We start from the raw sequence: 16,994 nt of genomic DNA on the forward strand, positions 1-16,994 counted from the left end.
TTTACTCATTGAACTTTGACGTGGAACGTAATCGAGTCAAATTTGACAATTGCCATATATAATATTGTGCCTCACATTCTCACTAAGATGAAGTATTGGGCAGTCGGTACCTTGAAACTTAATGGACCGATTCATCCACGGGTTCCACCATCGGCAGTTGTGCAATGTGAACTCTCCCTCAAAACACACCCTTTCAAGACCTTGTTTTTATCAAAGCACCCTGTTAACTTATTGTTTTCCTCAAGGCACCCTAAGCAGCTCCTCCTCCCCGATCCAAGCTCAAGCCAATGTTTTCAGGTACCGCTGTGTCCAGTTGCAGAAGAGAGAGACCACAACCTTGCTGGCTACAAAACCAAGTGGCATGGTTTATTTCCATATATTTCTCTTGACGTGCACAATATATTTTACTCTATATGCATATATGCGCAGAGTGGGCAATTGGGCTGTGTTCTCTCTCTTCAGCAGCTGGTGTAAGTGATCTTAATTACTGCAACTTAATGCTCTCGAGTAAGCGGAGGGCTGAGGTCTCAGCCGTTGTGGCAAAGGGCTGACAGATCTTAGCGAATGCCTTATCAATTCGCCCATCTCCACCCTACCTCCGTTTTTGGGTAATGTTGTATCTCTCTTTTTTGGGCAACTTTTTACAGCCTCTCGTGCTTTTTTTCTTTTTTTTGATGGAGGCCAAAAATATGGATAAGTGGGCTCAGTGGTGCTCTAGTGGTTTCCAAATTTCAATTGAGTTAAAAGGTGTCTTATGGATTAGGAACTAGAGTTATTTCAGCTGTAAATGATGATGTGATGCATTGGATTTTGCAGATCATGTCTAAGAGACGAAGTCTCATGTAATCATGAGAGTCAAGGTGGTTATTGAAGAAACTACCATTTTATAACTTGCCGCTCGATCGTGTCGCACTATTTTAACAAGGTTAAATTTATATGAGTATGGAGTTCGCTAACACCAGATCTCACCTCCACTCATGAAAGTTAAGGTGGTTGTTGAACAAACAGCCATTGGATCTTGTCGCTTGTTGCAATACACTTGGGCCAAGGATTTGTTGTTTGCACACAAAAAGAAATAGATGTTTCTTAAATTTGTAATGAGAGTATGGAATCTGCGAATGCCAGATCTCACCTTCACTTACTATCAAGATTGATGTTGGTATCCCACACAAGCTGGTTGTTTTTCAATGCGAAAAGCTCACTACAATCAAGACCTGCTTAGTTACTTTTGTGACTTTACCGACATGCACCGGCAGCTCCTAATGCATGATGGGTAGCTTCCAATGCATGTCGGTAGCTCCCAATGCCGAGTAGCTTCCTAGGCATGTTGGGTAGCTTCTAATGCATGCCGGTAGCTTCCAATACCAGTGGCTTTCAATGCATGCCAGATGCTTCCCAAGCATGCCGGGTAGCTTCCAATGCATACCGGGTGCTACCGGCATGCACTAGGAGCTTCCAATATATGTCGAGTGCTTTCTAAGCATGTCAAGTAGCTTCCAATGCATGCCGGGTGCTATCGACATGCACCGATAACTCCTAATGCATGCCAAGTAGCTTTCAATGCATGTCGGTAGCTCCCAATGCATGTCGAGTGCTACCAACATGCACTAGGAGCTTCCAATTGCATGCCGGTAGCTATCAACATGCATCGGGAGCTTCCATGACGTGTCGGGTACTAAGAGTTTTAAGTATTTATGTTTATTCTTGGATACATAACAAATAACTTGCGGTGTGATGTTACATGTGAAGGAGGAGTAGATATTTAAATTATCTTTGTAAGTATATAACCTCAAATTGTATCTTATCTTCTAAGAAAAGAAGGTTACCTTAAATAACAATATAAAATCAACGTTCATTTGTTTATATGTCTATCGCTTGAAGTAGTGGACCGTCTCCCTATGCAAGATGAATATGATTTTGCATTACAAAGGGGTTTGGAAAGCTCTCTTTGAAAGGTGTAAGATGAAGGATTGATTGTTACTTCTGGAGGACATGCTTGGCAAGCATGGTAAGTCAGTACATTCCTAAAACCATAACTTCTTTGTTTTTTCAAAACTATTTTTCACTTGTATTGGTTTTATTGTGTTTTAGGATCATGTTACTACAAACTGTGTTACTACAAACGGTGGTGCAAATCTACAAGCAAGAAGTAATGAAAATGTGAGAGGAGTGTGGAGTTGCAAGGGACAATAATAATCGAAATGCATGAGATGTGGACCCCTCAATGCAGTCCCTAACACCATAGATTTTCATTATGCTTTATTTTGTATATGACCTTTTTGGACTCATATACTTATATAATTTTGCTAAGTATTGTAATAGAATTATGACATTTGCCAAGTATGAATTGCAATTGTTTTTTTAAAATTTGTAAAGTTTTACATTGTATGTGTCGATGGTGGACGATGAGTAGGACTTGAACTTGATGTATTGAAGAAGTTTTACTGTATTTGTATTAAAAACAAAAACACTGGGGTAGATTGGGGAGTCCAGTGATGACTCCCCAGTCTACCCCAGCCTTTTTTAAACAGGCTATTAGATCGCTGCTGAGCAGCGCAATTTCGTAATTTTGCTACTATTCTCGCTTCTGCTGTGCAGCAACCCCATTGCAGTGAAAATAGTTGCGTTTCTAATAGTGACATAGGCCCGATATCTCCGTGCCTTTTGTAGTTATAAAAGCACTACTATTTTTGCTGCTAGAGCCTTATTCTGTTGTAGTGAAAGTTTGCTCTCTCTCTCTCTCTCTCTCTCTCTCTCTCTCTCTCTCTCTCTCTCTCTCTCTCTCTCTCTCTCTCTCTCTCTCTCGGGCTAGAGTGGAATGCAAGCTTCTCACATTAAGCTCTTTCAACTGTCATTTCCGTGCAATCATATGCCTTTCCATCTCAAACAACAACTCGATCAGCACAAGAGGTAACCTAAGTCACCATTTTCTCTGCTTTTTTCTCTCTCCCCTATGCCACAGTGGATTTGAATTTGGAATGTGCCTCTCTCAAGTTTACTTTTTAAAGTTTGAAAATTTAAATATGGCAAAGTTTTTAGCTTGGCCCCTCTCATCTCCCCCTTCAAAAGAGTGTAATGAATAGGAGTGTGGGTAAATTCATTAGCTTTCCCCATGCGGCCCTAAGAAAAGTCAACAAATCTCTCTTTCAAAGATTCATGCATATATTATAAATATGGATAGATACATATTACATACCTACATCCAAACACAAAGACACACACACATTAGGAAAAAAGAGAGCTCATTTTGGGGCCCTGAGAGAAATTCGTAATTTCTTCATTTTTTGCTCTTCCAAAATCCACAGAAACAAAGAATATTCAATAGAATATGTAAACATGTCAGACATGGAAGAATATGTTACATTAAAATACACAATAGAATATGTAAAGATGTCAGAGATGAAAGAATAAAGATATTCTTCTTTATTCAAAACTTATGAGCCAGGAACTCTTGTATTTATTACTCCCACAACCCACTCTCTTCCCTCAATCATTTTTCAGCCTGCTCCATGGCCCGCTTTCCCTCTATGCAGTCAGACCATAACTAATCCAAATTCTTCCTCATTTGTTAAGCTTTTCAAAGCTTACCGCCATATTCAAATGTTTCCCTACTATTAGACTCTCACGTTGTGGAACATTGGAGATGACTACCCTCAAAATGACAGAACCATCAAACAAGAAGCGCCGGCATCATCTACATATTGATTTGACAGAAGAATATGCGCGTTTGTCAAAACAACAATGTCTAGGAGCGACGCAGAAAGAAAACATGAGGAGAGAAGGATTACATCACATCGACTTATGGTGTGATGGCAAACTCTATCCAAAATGCATACTCAAAAATTCTTCTCCACCTTTTTCCAATCCAACCACGTTGTTGAGGTTTGTAGGTGATGGTAAGAAAGGTATGCTTGGATATATCTCAACACAGTGTCAAGCTTCGCACATCTTTAAATCTTTGTACGAACAAGAAGTGTTGACAAAAATGTAGTATCAACTTGAAGGCGCGACGTAAAAAGAGAGACTTCATTATGAGATCGAAGAACACACAAAGTGTAAGGAGAAGCTACGCAAAATGAGATCGAAAGCGACACTATTGGGAGATAGGCTGAAGCAACGAAATCTTCGGAATATTGCTGATTTGAAAGCAGGAACGGGAGGATGCAAGAGGCGAGTTCAACAAGCAAGGTAGGGATATTTTAGTTTGATTGAAAATTGGAAGTTTAATGTTTTGTATCTTCTTTATACAAATTCATTTTATTGTGTATGTAGGAAAATCTTGGAGCCTTTCAAGGAGAATATGAATCCAAATAGTCTTCCAGTGAAGCAAATGAAGAGTTTATTTTCGACTTCTCTTGCAGAAGGCTTGATCCAAGAAAAAAAGTTTAAAACAGTCAAACGGAACGTTGTGGAAAACTTTGTACATAAAAACAAAGTTAATGTGAACATTATACAAGAAGCTCTTGATGATAGTGGAGTAAGCAAAAAAGGTTATTTTGCTATTTTTAAGGCTGTGTCATCAACTTTCAAGGATCAACGACTTAAACGTGTGATTCTTCCAAATCCAACAGAAGTATGGAGGTTAAGAGGGATGCTCAATCAACAAATCGATGGATTTATTGGTCAATGGTTTTATGCTGATGGAGTTTTCGAAGGAAAGAAAGGAAACACCATTTATAATGAATGTAATAATATTTTTGTTGATATTCAACATTTACAAAGAAGAATGGTAGAATTTTATAGAATCACTTTAGAAGAGTGCCATGGACGACTTATCTTTGTTATTAAACTTGATGAATGCCAAATCGTGAAGGATAAAAAGATAGAAAGAGTCACAATCACACTAATGAACAGAGCGCTTGAACATTCAATACCAAAGGAAAACTCAAAGTATTTCAGTGTACAATCGGAGAAGAATATTTGGTGGTTGGGTGCATTTGAGGTAATCTCTCAGCTTTACTTTGTACGCCTAAAGCTTACTTTGTACGATTAAAGCTCATGTTTTATAATGTTGATGCGTTAACAGAGTTGCATTTTTCAATTACAGGTTAAAATAGAGGACCATGATACACTCTCATGGATTTTCCATCATACAGATATACCTACAATTATCAAAAGACAAGTTCAGGGAGAGGAGCTTCATGTTGAAGGGATTGGAGATTTTCAAGTTGATTGGCATATGTCAGGGGACTTGAAGACCTTAAAATGTATGTATAACATAAGCAAAGGTGGTAATTCTAAATCTCCATGTCTTTACTGCAAGGAACCGGCTCATGTGATGGACTCCAAATGGTGGAAGAGAGCACCTAACAGGGATAAGGTAGATCCAGCATTTAAAGCAATCCTTGACATTTCCTTGTGTAATGTGCATATATGCACATTGCATGCTTTGTGTTGAATCGTGGAAAAACTAGTGTTTCTATATATTGGTTTTGCTTGGAAGTTGCGTCCTGAAAAGCACAGGAAAATAGCAATTGCTGCATTAGAAAAAGTATTGTCAGACATTGGTCTCCATGGAGGAGATGTACATATAACAACAGACCTTAAAAAGTCCACAAATGGGAAGGATGTTCCGATCAAGCCTTCGATTGGTGGAGTCAAAGCAAGAAGATTTCTATCCGAACCACAGTATGTAAGAATCATCAAGATATATTTCAAGGGTGAGATATGGGCTTTGGTGGCTTGTGCATAATGCTGTGAAAGATGATGAAGCAGACGGTGTCGCTAGAAATATGCAAGCAGAAGTATGGAAATCATTAGACAAGTTATTCATATTCTGCGACAAAAAGACATGGACTAAGATTGATCACCGTATACTAGAGGAGGAGCTAAAAAAATTTGGCAAATCAATGAAGCAAGCTTGGACAAGCTGCAACATTACACACTATATGGTAAGCATGACATCTTTGAATTGCAATATATATTCCATGATCTACATTTTAGTACTTTCTAATAAAAAATGTTTGATTGCAGCATATTATGTTTAACCACCTTCCATATTTTGTCAAAAAGTATGGATGCCCTGCAATCTGGTCTACACAAGGGATGGAGAAGTCGCATTACATGGCTCGAAATGCATTCTTTCGTCACACACAACACTTTGGAGGAATACAAAAGACAAATAGTCTCAAAGAATTGTTCCAATGGTTTTACAGAGGGATACTACAAAGGTTGCAGATAAAGAAAAAGGTTGCATTGTCACAAGTTCAACTAGCATTCAACATTGCACGAAAGCAAAGAAGAAGGCAAATTCTGCAGAACTCAACAGCTGCAGAGAAACATGCACAATGGAGACACACAAAGATATTTGTAGATCACAACTGGGTTGACAGAGCTTAAAGCATTATGATCCAAAAAAGACATGTAATACAACTTTTGTCCCTTGTAATCACATGCAATATAAGAGGCTCTGCTCCTGTGATTTGTGCCCTGAAAAATGGCTCTCTCAATCTGCAACTTCTATTTCTTTATCTTCGGACCTCAAAAGTGGCTCTTTGAATCTAATCAAATGATGCTTGCCGTAACTCGATAGCTCAAGAGGATTCTCCACTCCATGTGCTAGAGCATATGCAGTGTATGCTAGATAATATCCTGTTCTTGAGCAATCGTGCCATGGGGCATAACCAAAAACATACAAAGCAAATCTCTTTTCAATCAAGATCACCTTATCTGCTTGCCAACTCACTTGGTTCCCACCAAGAGCTTTTGACAAACACTTGAAGAAATATACCACACCTTCCCCATTGTTGCTTAGAATTCTATGATAGATAAGCATCTTGGCTGAAGATAATTTGTTCATATAATGTGCAAGTGATGAAAGTCTCCCATTCCCCCATTCTCTGGCTCTTAATGATCTACTCAAAAATTTGTCATCCTCAAGATATAACTGCAATACAATAGCAAAGTTATCAACACACAATTAACATAAGTACATTAAAATAGAAGGAAAAAAAATAAAGAAAATATTTAAAATGGACATTGTTACCTTCATATTTTCATCTTCTTCCAGAACTTTATCTGACCAAAGATTGATACTTCTTTCAGTGTTACATTCGAGCTTACATTCGAGCTTTCACTTCTGTTCGGTGTTACATTCGAGCTTACACTTCTGTTCCTCTTCTATCTTAGGCTGTTTAGGCTTAATTTTGAACTGCCTTTGTATTTCACTAAATTCTTCATCCTGTAACTCTTCTACAGATGCAGCTTTCTCAAAGCACAAGGCAAGTGCTACCTTAGGCTCAAAGCACTCCTTTAAAATCATCAAATCGTCATCCTCAACACCCAAGTTTTGGTCTTCGGTACAAGCTTGTGCAATCAAAGCTATTGCATAATCTTCTCTCAAGTCAAAGATCCTTTGAATATCGGAGAGCAGATAATATTCATCATCTTTGATGCTAAAAGATGGAAGCATTGGAAGAGCAAGAGGACCTTTTTCTAGATTCAAACCTTCAGTGGATACTTAACCTCTTATAGTTTCTGATCGTAAAGCTACAAGGTCAAGGTCTTGAGCTTGTCTCTTCTCTTCTTCAATATTAACTTCTTCCTCTTGTATCGGCTCTTCTTCAAATTGGCTTCCCTCAATAAAAATGTCGGGCTCTAAAAATTTATGTGCCTCATCTTCAATGTCCTCAAAATCTCCAGTGTCCTCAAAATGCAAAAACATGGCAAAACCAAGACTCTCTTCAAGAATCCTACATGTACTAGAATGCATGTTGCATGTGGCCTTATAAACATTAGGGAGATTATTAAATCGCCTGGTGATAGAGATCCTCTGCTTAGAGTTCTCAATAAGATCCTTGACATGAATATACCACTTATCTGAAACGCAAACCCTTCCATTCTCTGTCATGCTCTTAAAATCTGAGAGCTCCTCGGATAAAAACTCTCTGTGCTGCTCGATAACCTTATTAAAATCACGCTCTGTATTCCACATGTCATAAAATAAATGAAACTCCCTTTGAGCATTGCATTTTTCTAGGAATTCAAACAGCAGAAGATCTGCTTCCTTTTGCTCTTCCACTAAGGCATGTCCCTCCAATTTTATACTCTTTGATTTAAAATTATTATTGTCATGTATGCTCGAAGTCTCCGTTGCCCACCGTGGCCTTTTATCCATTCATTTTTTCTTAATAGATTGCGGCGATTGTTGATCTGCAATTTTGATCAAAAACAATTCTCCTTCACTCTCTAGTTCACACACACACAATTCTCTCTCTCTCTCTCTCTCTCTCTCTCTCTCTCTCTCTCTCTCTCTCTCTCTCTCTCTCTCTCTCTCTCTCTCTCTCTCTCTCTCTCTCTCTTGATTTCAATTACAACAAGTGTGTGTGTGTGCGCGCGCGCGCGCATGGCAAGGTTTGCATTGCACTCCAAACTTTACTTTGATAATTCGCCTATATAAGATGCTTTATATTCAGCGCTTCCCACAACTTGCTTGTCACTCGCCCTCTTCGCTCGTTTGCAACCTCCTTCTCCACTTGCAAGCCTCCCTCTCCCTCTCTCATTTTCCTCATCATGCCTCTAACATTCAACGATGTTCTTGGACACCTCGAGCTAATTGTGGACGTGTGCAGGTGATTAGAGAGAGAGAGAGAGAGAGAGAGAGAGGGACGTGTGCAAAAGAATGCAAGGAGGAGGTTTGGGCGATCTCCAAACCTCCTCCTCGCATTCTTTTGCACAAGGCCCTCTCTCCCCCTATCTCTCTCTCTTTGTCTCCTTCCCTCTCTCTCTCTCTCTTTGTCTCCTTCGACGTGTGCAAAAGAATGCGAGGAGGAGGTTCGGGCGAGCTTCAAACCTCCTCCTCGCATTCTTTTGCACACGCCCCCCCCCTCTCTCTCTCTCTCTCTCTCTCTCTCTCTCTCTCTCTCTCTCTCTCGCCCCCCCTCTTTGACTCTCCTACAGAGAAAGAAACGGCTACAGAGAAAGAAAAAAAGAGGGGGTAGATGTCTTTGAGAAGGTGGTGTCGGTGGGGGGTGTGTGACTCGAGAGAGGGACAATGAGCTAGAGACCTACCTGGAAGAGACGTCTCCTTGGATGTCCTGCTAGTCGGGAGCGAAGGGACTTCCATGATGCCGCGAAGGTTGAGCGCCGGAGGGGTGCGGGGAAGTTGGAAGAAAGGCTAGTCTGAAATTTGGCTTCTAATATCCATGGGCACTATTAATAGCTGGATATTTATAGTTATTAATGTTGCATACTAAAATAGGAAATTGCACATGGAGGCTAAAAATAGCCACTGCATGATATTTCCTAAAAATAGCCACTGTATGATATCTCTATTGTTGGCCCGTACCAATCAACATGCCACCACTCCTTCACGCTCTACCTCTCCACCGCTGCACCTCCACCGCTCCAACACCACGGCTCCACCGCTCCACCTCCACCGCTCCTCCACCGCTCCACCACCGCTACTCCAACGTTCCTCAACGATCCTCCTCCACGATCCTCCTCCACGCTCGTCAACCATTATCCTGCTCGACGTTAGCGCCTTCAACCTACTATCCACCTCCACAATCATCCTCCTCCACGATCGTCCCGAAGCCTGACCTCAGGTGGACTCCCTCCCCCCCTCTCTCTCTCTCTCTCTCTCTCGTTCTCTCTCTATCTCTCTCCCTCCCTCCCTCCCTCCCCTCCTCCCTCCCCTCTCTCTCTCTCTCTCTCTCTCTCTCTCTCTCTCTCTCTCTCTCTCGGGCGAGCCCCAAAAAAAAGGACGTGCAAAAGAATGCGTGGAGGAGGTTTGGGGAGCCCCAAACCTCCTCCACGCATTCTTTCGCTCTCTCTCTCTCTCTCTCTCTCTCTCTCTCTCTCTCTCTCTCTCTCTCTCTCTATATATATATATATATATATATATATATATATATATATATATATCCCCCTCTGTCTCTCTATCTTGCGACACCCTAGCTCTTCACGACGATGCACCCTATCTCTTCACGAGATGATGCACAAAGCTGGAAGGGAGAGAGAGAGTGAGAGAGAGGGTGGTGTGGAGAGAGATGTTTGTGTGCAAAAGAATGCAAGGACAAGGTTCAGGCAAACCCAAACCTCGTTCTCGCATTCTTTTGCACACGTCTCTCTCGCTCGCTCTCTCTCTCTCTTCCCCTCCCATCCTTCGACTATCGTTTGACATTGTCCTCTCAGTGTGAAAATCCAACGCTTGATATCGCTTGTGAAACGACCCTCTCTCTCTCTCGACTCAGTCACAACTACGTCTCGTCATAATTTCCCAAGTCCTTTTGTACCTCTCATACTCTCTCGTCTCTCTGATATTGTAAAATGTTGCTTGGTCTATGAGAGGAACTTAGTTTGAGTGAGAATTATTTTGTTCTTCTGCTGCTTTGTCTGAGAGGGAGAGAGAGAGAGAGTGAATTATTTTCTAGATAGAGAGGGAGGAAAAGAGAGAGGGGAGAGAGAGAGAGAGAGAGAGAGAGAGAGAGAGAGAGAGAGAGAGAGATTAATAGTTCTATCTTAAACATGCAGTATGGCCAGAACTAAGGATATTGTGAGGAAAAGAGGCCACAGTCCTCCAATTGCCCAAATGGCAGCCATCAGATCAAGTTCACAACGTCAAGTAAAGAAATCAAGGAAAGGGAAGCCCATGAGTCTCCTCCAGAAAAATCAGAAACGGAGATTTTCAAAAAAAATAATGGTCTTGAGGGAGATCAGGAAGGCTCAAAAAGCCATGGGCTTTTGTTTCCCTAAAGCACCTTTTCAAAGACTTTTGAAGGAAGTTGTCGATGACATGGGATTTAGTTACAGGTGGCAAAGATCAGCAGTTCTTGCCCTGCAAGAAAGCACAGAAGATTATTGCATTGAGATCTTCCAAGACACAATGCTCTTAGCTGCGCATAGCCACAGAGTCACTATCATGTCCAGGGACATGAATACACTGAAAATGGTAAGGTGGAGATACGATAAATTATTGAAAGCCTTAGATTATCCGGACAAGAACATGAGGGACATCCTGATGATACCACCGGCGAGAACTCCAAAGGTGAAAGAGGTTAAAATAGAAGAAGTTACGCATGAAAGGGATACAAGAGCTAAGGCTGCATTTGAGCCCCATTTGAGGCATTCACATTACAACAAGCAAAACAGAGCAAGGCAGAGCCTACCCCCACTCTTGTAGGGGCGACAGAGGGCTTAGAGAAGATGATCTTAGATAAGTTGAACAAGCTAGCCCACTAGTGTATATCACTATTAAGTCAACTGATCTGGATCACGAGTTCCGTCTCACAAACGATTGTCTGAAATGTCTAAGTCATAAACATGAATACATGACCGATACCATTATCCTTGTAGGACTTAAGTAAGTTGTGATTAATGTTTTTCTTTACATAATTTGTTTCACATAGTATGAAACTAACCGATATGTTTTCGGATGTAGTTTATTGAAGAACTTTTTATCCCCATCTGCTCAAGAGTTTATATATATTGCGGATCCCACTATATCCTTCGTATTAAGGAAGCCTAACGAGCCACCCAAAGAGTTGGCCAAGTGGTTCACCCATTGTAACTTCAAAAAAGTAACCCTTATCATCATACCGTACAATTCTAAGTATGTCGAGTTGCAAGGACTTCACTTAAGTTAAGAAAGCGTTTAATCTCATTTTCTTTTCTAATCTTTTTAACCCTTGAATTGTAGTGAACATTGGAGTGTTGCAGCAATGCACCCACCATCAAAATCTTGCTTTTGTTTCAATTCAATTACAAATACTCAAAGAGAGATTGACTTGTAAGTTTTCTTCATTTGTTTAACCAAGTAAGTGGTCTATGATCTACAAAAAGAACTGCTAACATTTCTTTTATCATGTTGAAGGGGTTTGAAAAGAATAGCTATAGCATTGGATCAATGTACAGATACCGCAGACAAGTTTGGTGCAATTCATCGCTGGCACATGGATGTAAGAACTCGACCTCTTTATCCTTCATGGAAACGTTTATGAAAAAAGCTACATGTTTTAACATTCTCTATGGTTTACAGGTGCCTCAACAATATGACGGTTATTCTTGCGGATGGAGAGTCCTTATTAATACCAAGTACATTTTTGATAGCTACTTCATTGAAAAGTCAAAACAGGTAGGCGTTCCCATTCTTATTTAGAGATACAAAAGAAGATACATGACAACCACTACTTCATTTTTTTTTAATTGGTACATATGACAGAACAAAGCTATGATTCGAAGTATGTTTATAATTTTAGAGCAAATGCCATCCTCCAGTTACTTCGATACTCTTCTCCTGTATCTCAGTTAAGTTCAAAGATACCCAAACAGGCTTCCATAAAAACTGAAGAGGTGGAAGGCTCAAATGAACAACAAAATGTCCCTCCCATTCATGTTGCAGAGGCAGAAGGGTCAACAAAAGTAGAAAAGGCCGAATCACCAACTAAAAAGGCTGAGGAGCCTACATTTCATACTGCCGAGGGTCCACTTCAGCGTGAGAAAGCTAGAAAAGATGTCGAATCTCCTGAGAAATTTCAAGCACAAGAATTGGAGACCGAAGTCCCGTCGAATATAGGCAAGAAGCAAGCGGAAACATTTCCTCATGACGCCTAAAAATTTGAATTCAAAACATTGAAATGGCAATGACTTTTCATTGTATATACTTTACAAGGAAATGACATGTATTGAGATTTTCATTTAGTTTACTCACACAAGGGAATCCCTCATGCATTCATTTTGTGTGAATGTGTCCCTTTGCATGTGTGAGAGAGAGACAGAGATACAAAGAGGGACAGAGAGACTTGAGTCATCCATTTGTATAAATGATTTGAAATCATATATATTGCTCAAGTTACAATAGATAGTACATTTCATCAGTCTACTAACAAATCAATTGCAAATTTTGCGACAAGGGCTGCCCATTCGAAGTCCATTGTTTCCTTTGGGTAGATTGCTCCATTGAAATACATTACAGTATGACACTATAGACAATGTCTGGCTCTAAAGTTGACTTTCAATAGCCATCCTTACATGTAAAGATGCACATGATTTTTCCACCTATGAGATCAGTTTCGATCAATCTGAATTATCCTATTAGGAATTTGTCCACATCGAATCAAGCTTTCTCTTCGTCGAAGAACCTATAGAAACAAGAAATGGTTAGAGAACTCAAAGTAATCCAACAAGATATTGAAAGAGATTGACTCTATATAAGTATTACCTTCTTGTTGTTTAGAATGAATGTGAATGCCATTGAAACAGTTCCTTCACTCTCGGTATGAATGTCATGGCGCAACTATGCAATTGTGCATTTTTCTCTAAGTGACACAACAATAACCAGAATTTCATTTTCTTTGACAGAAATGTCAATTAAATCATTGTAAGGACCAAATGAGTTCACATCGTGATCTAGTGGAACAAGCTGGTTTCCAATCAGCCTACTGCGTTTATAATAGAAGGAAAATATAAAATTCTGACTTGCAATCATGTACTTGAACTGAATGGAGTTATGAGCAACCTCACAATGTACGGAGTTGGAAGTGAAGCTATCCCAACCATCATCCAATAAGTTTGAAAAGTCTTGCATCTCATGTGCCTTACAACTCAGCATTGTCTTACAAACTTTAATTGTCAAATGATTAAACAGCTCGACAAATACTGTTATTGGCATACAAATAGTTACTTTGCATATTCTGGAGGCAATTCCTGGCCATAAAGAACGTTGTATATCTGTAAATAATCTTGCTCTATAACTCTCTGTCACATTACCTTCGGGAATCGGCCAATCAATAGTGTTCCATGCAGGAAGATCTAGTTTCTTCAAGACACCGTGTGTTTTAGTTTTATCCAATAACTGATAATACTGATCATAAAAATATATACCCTATTGGGCAAGCTGCATGGCAGATCTACCTGAATATTGCAATTCCCCAATAGAGCTATGTATCACATCGATAAATCCGAGAATACATTCACTTGGTTGCCACTGCTCATCAAAGGAAGGATAAAGATCTGAAATAATAAGTAGATAAAAGTCAAACAAAACACAAATAGAAATCTGTAAAGTTGCATTATACAATCAGTTCATCGTCACTTACAATTGAGTCTGTGCTTTGGAAGATAGATTGGATGATTCCTTAAGACTAGCTCTTTGTGCATGTATATGTGTTGTATTAATATTTCAACTTTGGTTTTTTTGCCTTCCAATATTCTAAAATCTTTAACTCTGCCCTTCCAAGATCTGGAAAATATATTGCCAGGAAAAACTTTCCTCCTCTTATTGGGTTGCATAAGAACCCAGCTTCCTTTTGATACACATATTCACTCCCACCGACCTTCAACTGTGATTTTATTTGCAATCTCTATAGAGGACGCATTACAAGGAGGTCGCCGAGATATGGGGTTGACAGTTATGTCTTTTTCCTCAGCACTTTGAATAATACAACGCTTTTTACAAGATCTCAAAAGAGCCATCTCAAAAGTGGATAAAACTGGATCAATACCAAAATAAAAACTCTTAGTAAGAAGAATGTAAATCAAATTCTGAAATCAAAGCAAGCCTTAGACAATACCTGAATCTGATGAGTTTTTCTGATGGTCCCAAATAGCAGCTCCTTTAGAACCTGACCAAAAAGTTACATGGAAAAGCTTGAAGCATTTGCTATACCAAAATAAATTGTGCTTAAACAAAACGCTAAAAACATAAAAGAAAAAAGTTCGTCTTAAGCAAGGTGGATCAAAACCTTTGTCTTGGACGCAAAGATTCTTTTAAGATCTTCTGTGGATGAACTTTGTGAGTATCAACTCCTGCAAGGAAACAAGTTCAGTAAGAATTGCACATCTAATAGAATACATATAAATAAATACAAGATGAGTGGAGAGAAACAGAGAGAGAGAAAGAGAGAGAGAGCAAGTAGGACCTTTTTCAGAGCGGAGAGGTTATCACAAAGAGTGTGAGAGAGAGAGAGAGAGAGAGAGAGAGAGAGAGAGAGAGAGAAGGAGAGGGAGCAGGTGCAGGTGCAGGAGACAGATAGAGAGAAGGAGAGGGAGCAGGTGCAAGGGGAGGGAAGCATAGTTTGGGGGGGAAACCATTTTTTAAGTTCATGACTTTTGTTTATTGAGACCTTGTCAGACTTAGAATCCTTTCAGTATCTAAAAAAGATTATTCTAAAGTTTACATGTTATTTGTTTATTGTTACTTTGTCAGAAGTCAGTATCACAAAAACATTATTTTATTTGCAAGTGACAGTCTTTTGGGCATAAAATACTATTTTCCATTCTGACATACAAGACATTTTCACCTTTTTTTTATTTGTCTCTACGTAACGTTGGTTGAGAGCTATTTTTCATTCCAGCTAAAAGGCCCAGGAATGAGCTCCCTTTTTTCCTAATGTGTGCATTTATATATATACATGTGTGTGTATGTATATATATGTGTATGCGTGTGTGTGTTTTTTTAAAATGAAAATTAAATTTCTATTGACATGTCATAAGGTACATGAGATACAAAGATACGTTGACTGATACAATGAATCAAGATTCACAATGTGTTGACAATCTTACGAAGGTTAAGACTTTTGCTCAAGTCTGTCAAAAGCATGACAATCTTGTAGAACTCTTAAGTTAATGAGTTGCTAGGGGAGCCCACCACAATCTAATGATCAAACACTGCCATATTTCTAGAGCACCAAATGAACCATGTGTGTGTGTTTACAAATGTACATATGTATGTACACATGCGCAACACAATAAATAGTCTTCTATATAAACAACCTATTCATTTTTCTTAAATACATCTAAATATCCAAAAAAGGAAAGAAAGACATGTTAAAGCTAAATTGGACTTAAACGAAACCTAAAGAACTTCTTTTCAGAATATTACAAAGAAAGGTTTTAGAGTTGATGAATAAATATATGGAACTTCATAAAAAGTTTCTAAAAAATACTACATAATGACATAGAGTGTGTGTTTTATTGAGGTCCTTGAACTATATACAAATAAGCTATAAAACAAAGTAACAAAAAAGAAACGACAACATTGGGCATTTATCTCAGTGGATAAGTCTGATGGCTTGAAACTTATGGGCACTCCATTCGATCCCCTAGTGGCTCCCTAACCATCACACTTTGTATAGGATATGTGAGGTCCTCATGGAGCACTTCGCTCTCCTCTCTAAGGGTTGTTGCCAACATTTTTATTAAAAAGAGAAACGTAACCATTAACTTGTTTGACTAACCAAGAGAAACGTAACCATTAAAAAGAGATAAATTGAATGCCTATTTTGTTTGACTAAACACATTAAAAGCTTTAAGTAATTGAAAATATATGTTTTTATGCCAAACTAAACCCTAAAACCCTACTTACTCGCCATTTACTTCTATCCCTACTCACCCACCCTCAGCTTGTCTCCTCACCACACTCGACAGACCAAAAGCAAACAGACATGGTAGTAAATGGGGAGGTGGAGATTTGAAATGGAGAGAGACGATGATGATGGCGATGAAGACATGAGGAGATAAGGTCACTCTTGTTCTTGGGCAGCCATCAATGATTTTGCCTGCTCTCATGAGAGCTTTTGTAGAGAAAGAGGCCACCTATACAAATGGCCAAGAGTGTGAAATAGGCGAGAGAAGCCAAGTAGAGAGACAGAGGGAGCCTTTGAGCGAGTAGCATCTGAATACCGCCCTGCCCCTTCGCCATTGCTCTCTCTCTCTCTCTCTCTCTCTCTCTCTCTCTCTCTCTCTATGTTACAATCCTTTGTAGTCGGGGTGCTCTCTCTCTCTCCCCCCCTTGGAAACCTATGCTCTCTCTCTTCCTTGGAATCCTATGCCCTCTCTCACTCTCTCCATTTTCCACCAAATGAGTTGACCGCAAGAAGGAAGAGACTTCTCTCTCTCTCTCTCTCTCTCTCTCTCTCTCTCTCTCTCTCTCTTGTGCACACACACATGCACATACATGGAGACAAAGCATATTCACTCTCTCTCTCTCACACACACGCACACACATGCAGAAAATGCCTTCTCCCTATACTAAGGTACCCTCTCTATCTCTCTCT

The 16,994-nt window shown here is 39.6% G+C and overlaps 1 pseudogene; it reads left to right on the forward strand.

Annotated features, from left to right (window-relative positions):
- The first annotated feature begins 5,209 nt into the window (after window positions 1-5,209).
- Window positions 5,210-6,339, forward strand: LOC147623590 (uncharacterized; annotated as a pseudogene).
- Window positions 6,340-16,994: the final 10,655 nt, after the last annotated feature.

The sequence above is a fragment of the Cibotium barometz genome, chromosome 26 (assembly GCF_041138505.1).
Source record: "Cibotium barometz isolate CiBa-2024 chromosome 26, ASM4113850v1, whole genome shotgun sequence".
Classification (NCBI taxonomy): Eukaryota; Viridiplantae; Streptophyta; class Polypodiopsida; order Cyatheales; family Cibotiaceae; genus Cibotium; species Cibotium barometz.